This window comes from Octopus bimaculoides, chromosome 22 (genome assembly GCF_001194135.2).
Source record: "Octopus bimaculoides isolate UCB-OBI-ISO-001 chromosome 22, ASM119413v2, whole genome shotgun sequence".
In the NCBI taxonomy this organism is placed as follows: Eukaryota; Metazoa; Mollusca; class Cephalopoda; order Octopoda; family Octopodidae; genus Octopus; species Octopus bimaculoides.
Window position 1 is genome coordinate 17,734,215 of NC_069002.1, and position 6,210 is coordinate 17,740,424.

The 6,210-nt window shown below is 36.3% G+C and overlaps 2 protein-coding genes across 4 annotated transcripts in view; both read right to left on the reverse strand.

Moving 5' to 3' along the window:
- Positions 1-5,589, reverse strand: part of LOC106874286 (toll-interacting protein) — a 271,164-nt gene extending 265,575 nt beyond the window's left edge. Inside the window, exon 1 of the mRNA XM_014921961.2 lies at positions 5,586-5,589. The gene's annotated coding sequence lies outside the window, so the exon portion shown is untranslated. The remainder of the gene's footprint in view (positions 1-5,585) is intronic.
- The window catches only part of LOC106874287 (EF-hand calcium-binding domain-containing protein 6), a 300,872-nt gene that overhangs the window by 203,929 nt on the left and 90,733 nt on the right, over positions 1-6,210 (reverse strand). The gene's annotated exons all lie outside the window — the stretch shown is intronic.

Below are 6,210 nucleotides of genomic sequence, written 5' to 3' on the forward strand. Positions count from 1 at the left end.
TGTATATATATATATATATATATATATGTGTGTGTGTGTGTGTGTGTGTGTGTGCGTGTGTGCTTGTGTGTCTGTGTTTGTCCCCCCAATATTGCTTGACAACCGATGCTGGTGTGTTTACGTCCCCGTAACTTAGTGGTTCGGCAAAAGAGACCGATAGAATAAGTACTAGGCTTATAAAGAATAAGTCCTGGGGTCAATTTGCTCAACTAAAGGCAGTGCTCCAGCATGGCCACATTCAAATGACTGAAACAAGTAAAAGAGTAAAAGGGAGAGAGTAAATACATATCCATACACACACACACACACATTTATACTCACATACATAAAACTATACATATAAATGCGTGAAATGGGAGAGAGAGCAAGAGACAGATAAAATGCACATACATATGTCTAAGCATATATGTACATGCATATGTGCATACAAATATACGTGCATACAGGTATATTTTGATTTTATATCTGCAGAAGTCTGTATGAAACCATAGTCGTTAGCTTGGCGAAGTTCAGTAATCACCCAGTGAACACAGAGTCTATAATGGCAATTGTGTAACATTTTATATTAAAGGTAATTGTGTAAGACAAATAATAAACTGGATAAGGAAAAGTCGAAGCTTGGTACTGGCATTGAGTATATATCTGGAGACAGATGCATTCTTCATTCACTTGATAACTCTGGAACAGTAATATAATTGCAAACAGCCAGCAGGTACAGGCGACAGCAACAACAAAATACTACAACAATAACAATAACTAAAAGAGCAATATAAGCTGTAGCCATTTGGTTGTATTTAATAATCATTGTCATAGCAATATTATTGCTGTTTAGCTTCAGGTCAATCTAACTGAGAATATCTAGAATCAAACGATTTCCAACTGTGGCCATCCTGTCTTTTTGTGTATCATGGATTACAGTGGTCAATGTATCCTTTTCTTTTTATGATGGTAAAGTGTGGTTTGGGAGGAATCTGGTTGCTATTTCTAGCAGGCTGAACGACTGCACAGAGGCTGATGGTGGTGGTGGTGGTGGTGGTGGTAGTTGTGGTGGCAGTGAAATCATGTTGTTAGCTCAAATCTTTCTGTGGTTGACTTTATCTTTCATCCCTCTAAGGATCATTAAATGAATTCTTGCATACATTCTTTCATTCATTCATTTATTCATCTATCTGTATATAGGTGCAGGCGTGGCTGTGTGGTAAGAAGCTTGCTTCTCCAATCACATGGTTCTGGGTTCAGTCCCAGTGTTTGGCACCTTGGGCAAGTGTCTTCTATTATAGCCACGGGCCAACCAAAGCATTGTGAGTGGATTTGGTAGACAGAAACTGAAAGAAGCCCATTGTGTATGTGTGTGTCTTTGTATGGGTTTCCCCACACATACACACACACACACACATTGACATCGCTGTAACTTAGCAGTTTGGCAAAAGAGACCAACAGAATAAGTACTAGGCTTAAAAAAAAAAATCCTGGGGCTGGTTTGTTTGACTAAAACTCTCAAAGCAGTGCCCATCATGACGGCAGTCAAATGACTGAAACAAGTAAAAGATACAACAAACTGGAGCTTTGAGCAAAAGTGAGAAGTTATTATTTCTAGTTTCTTTTTAGTATTAGACGAGGTGGAAGTCTTGAATAACATCGATTATGTCTTTCTTTCTTTCTTTTTTATTTGGTTGTTTTGTCCAATCAAAAATGGAAGAGTCTATGTTCTGTCATTTAATGAGGATTGAGACGTTGGTTCAATTGAATGATCTGCTCATTGAATTAAGGTGTAAGTGGCTGAGTATTCCACAGAAATATGTACACAATGTAATATTTGTCAGTGTATGACAAGTACAATCAATCAAGTGAGCTTCTAAACAGTTTCTACTTGCCCAATTTCCCTCCCAAGATATGGGTCTACCCGAGGCTTTTTAAGATGACACCAAAATGCACCCAGCTTCTGTGACCAAACCTAACACTGGTTGCTAAGCAGTGATGGAGGACAAACACAGACATGAAGATATACACATGCATGCATGCGTGCATGCGTGCATGCACACACACACACAGGCGGCAGGCTGGCAGAAACGTTAGCACGCCGGGCGAAATGCTCAGCGGTATTTCGTCTGCCCGCTACGTTCTGAGTTCAAATTCTGCCACGGTCGACTTTGCCTTTCATCCTTTCGGGGTCGATTAAATAAGTACCAGTTACACACTGGGGTCGATATAATCGATTTAATCCGTTTGTCTGTCCTTGTTTGTCCCCTCTGTGTGTAGCCCCTTGTGGGTAGTAAAGAAATAACACACACACACACACACACAAGGCTTTGGTTGGCCCAAGGCTGTAGTAGAAGATACTTGCCCAAGGTGCCATACAGTGGAATTGAACCCAGAACCATGTGGTTGGGAAGCAACTTTCTTACCACACAGCCATGTCTGTGCCTAATTTTTATGCTCAGTGTTGTGATTTAAAACAGTTGAAATATAATCCACATTAAATGTTTAAGTCGATCGACTTATCTGGCACGAGATCTATAAACATCAAACTTAAGCAGCTGAGAATCAACTCAAATGCCATTGTGTCTTGTTTAACCCTTTAGCATCTAATCTGGCTATACCCAGCCCAAATATTCTGCCTGGCTAGATCCTGCCTCTCACACCTACCCTACAGTGTCATTTTGAAAATATACAGTCACATTGTCAAAATCTCAAGGCTACAAGATAATAATTGATTAGTTGAAAATGAACAATATATTTGACAGAGTAATCTGAATGCTTAAAGGGTTAACTAGTCTTTCTGAATTTATGGTCTTTTCACAGCAATTCTTCACCCATGGTAAAAAGGAGAGTGACAGTAGTATTCCAATTTTCCATGTTACCAATAATATTAATAACAATCCTTTCTACTATAGGCACAAGGCCTGAAATTTGAGGGGAGGGGATTAGTTGATTGCATCAACCCCAGTGTTTAACTGGTACTCATTTTATCAACCCTGAAAGGATGAAAGGCAAAGTTAATCTCAGTGGAATTTTAACCCAAAACTTGAAGACAGATGAAATGCCACAAAGCATTTTGCATGGGATGCTAATGATCCAATGATGATGATGATGATGATGATAATAATAATAAGAATAAACAATTAGAAGAGTATGATGCAATTGATAATAAATAGAGATTGACCCTGTTGTTTAATGAACTGAACAAATTGAACAATCTTTCAACAGATTGTCTGTTTTTCTTGGGTCCAAAATGTAAAATGAAAAAATAAAGCAAAAATACAGAAGTTCAAAATATGAACAGGAATATCCTGCATTCCTTTTTAGAAAACATAAACAAGATCAATTTTCACCATTTCATAACTGGTGACAAGGAAGAAGAAAGAAAGAAAGAAGACAGAAAAGAGAACACTAATAATAGGTTTGAGAAATTTGTTGGAAAAACTGAGATTGATATGAGGATTGAGCATGCTCAGAAAACTGCTTTATCAAGGACAGTGAGTATTTTGAAATTGGTACTTGTATGTTAAGTATCACAGAAGACCCTGTGAGATCCTTGACAACAGCTGGTTGCCTGCTCTTACAGAATTAGCTAGAACAAGTGAAATCAAGAGCTCTGAGAAATGAAATGAAATCATCATCATCATCATCATCGTCGTTTAACGTCCGCTTTCCATGCTAGCATGGGTTGGACGATTTGACTGAGGACTGGTGAAACCGGATGGCAACACCAATAATAATAATAATAATAATAATAATAATAATAATAATAATAATAATAATAATAATAATAATAATAATAATAATAATAATAATAAGAGCACTCAGAGAGTGCAAACATCAGCCAAGGCAACACCAACATCCTCTCAACGATTAGCTGGAGATGATTTTTAAAATGAGAATATCTGAAATAAACTTGACTGCTCTCACAAACAAGAATACTAAAAATGACGCTGACCACGCTCAAAAATTAAGTAAAAAAAAAGTGGAAAAATAATCCAGAATCCTTGTCCAGTACCAGATCGATCCCAAAATCTAATCAGTTTGTGCCAGTCATGAGGCCAAACATCCCAGAAAGTTTCATCCAAATCCATGAAGCAGTTCTTGAGATATCTTGTCGACAGACAAACAAACACGACTGAAAACAATACCTCCGCCTTCACTAAGGTGGAGGTAATAATAATAATAATAATAATAATAAAAATAATAATAATAATAATGGTTTCAAATTTTGGCATCAGGGCAGCAACTTTTTCATACTGACCCTAGTACTTGACTGGTACTTTATTTTATCAATCCCAAAAAGATGAAAGACAAAGCTGACTTCAGCAGTATTTGAACTCAGAATATAAAGAACCAGAACAAATGCCATAAAGTATTTTGTCTCGTGTGTGAATGATTCTACCAGCTTCAAATTTTGGCACAAAGCCAATGGGTTTGAGGGGAGGTGGTTAGCCAAAACCATTGGCCCCAATACTTGACTGATTGACTTTGAAAGGCTGAGAAGCACAACTGACTTTCATGGAATATATCAACTCAATGGGATCTGAACACATAACAAAGAGATGTAAGATATACTGCAAAGCATTTTGTCTGACACTAATGATTCTGCCATTTCATCATCTTTATATAAGGTGATTATTAAAAATAAATCTAATATATATCCACAAAAATCTTTCCTAGTGACTCCATCAAATTTAAGTAGTAGCCATGGGTGTCATGTAAGAAAACATAATTCAATGATATACTGCTTCCAAGGAAAGCAATAGTAATTGTGGTGAAATTGGTCATTTCATGAGAGTTTGCCACTCTCAGACTGTTCGTAATTTAAGTAAGGAATAAACTGAAAAAGCAGATGTTTTCATGGAGTAATAGTAACTATGTGATTCTATTCTCTTGAAATCAACCAAAGAAAGATGTTAAAATGAATTTGTCAACCAAAGAGAATACCTGTAGCTACGCAAATGGATTCTGATGTTGCCAGAAAATACTACTGTCTTGTCGGGATCACCAATTAAGCCTTCATTACATAGCTTCCTATTTCATTTAGTGAGAATTACAGATTATTGGCCAAATAGACTGCATTATCAGTTTCAATAATAATTCTCACTCTCATCGCTGTGTAGTGGCTAAAAGTCCCCATAATTATGGATTTATTTGATTTACTCAATATTCTCTCTTTGTTTCAACTTAAATGAAAATATAAGTCAATTAGTAATTTCATAGGATTAATTGCTTTGATTCCTTTCAACTGAAGATAAAATTTATGACAGCTTAGCCAGGAGTTGTTTAATTGAAAAATAAAGTTAATAATGAATTAATAACATTATAACAGAGGAGAATAATTACCTCATGAAATGTTATGAGTCCTCAATTCCTGATGGAATAATAGAGATGCTTTGTGACATACAGTGTGTCTTGGACATTTTTACACCTAGTGGAACCCATCCTTCTCCAGATCTGACTGCAAGTGATTTCTTCCAGAAAAAGAGACAAACAGAAAGAAAGAACAATCAACTCCAGTACTGAACCGGTATTTTATCAACCCCAAAAGGATGAAAGATAAAGTTGACCTTGGCAAGATTTGAACACCAAATGCAGAGAGCTGTAACTATTATCACCCAACCTAACCAATGTTCTAATGACTCTACCAATAGGCTATCTACTAATTAGTTACAGCTGATACGAAAGTTTAAGAATGAACACACAGTCAGAACACCTAAAAAGAAAGGAAGCTCATGTATGTACACAGATTATAAACCATGTCTAAATAATAGTCTACAGGCATTTAAGTATCCAGCTTCAAAAGTAGAAACCATGCTTACAGGAATGAAAGGCACCTTTTCTTTTCTACCCCAAGATTGACCCAATATTTGTTTATGTACCCAATTTGGTAAATTGGTAAATTGAAGTTGCTGAACAGCAAAGGCATATGCATGATTAATACCAACCTTGATCTCTTCAGAGTAAAAAGATTTCAAATAAGCTTGAATTTGATGCCATCTATGGCCAACTTTTCTCTTCATACATTTACACCTTGTCATACATTGCACAGGCACATACATACACACACATACATACACAAATACCTATACAAGTACATACATATACATATGTATACACACATACAAATACACACACACACATACACATGCACACATATGCACCCATACATACCTGTATGCGTATGCATATATATAAATATATATATACATATATATATATAGATCG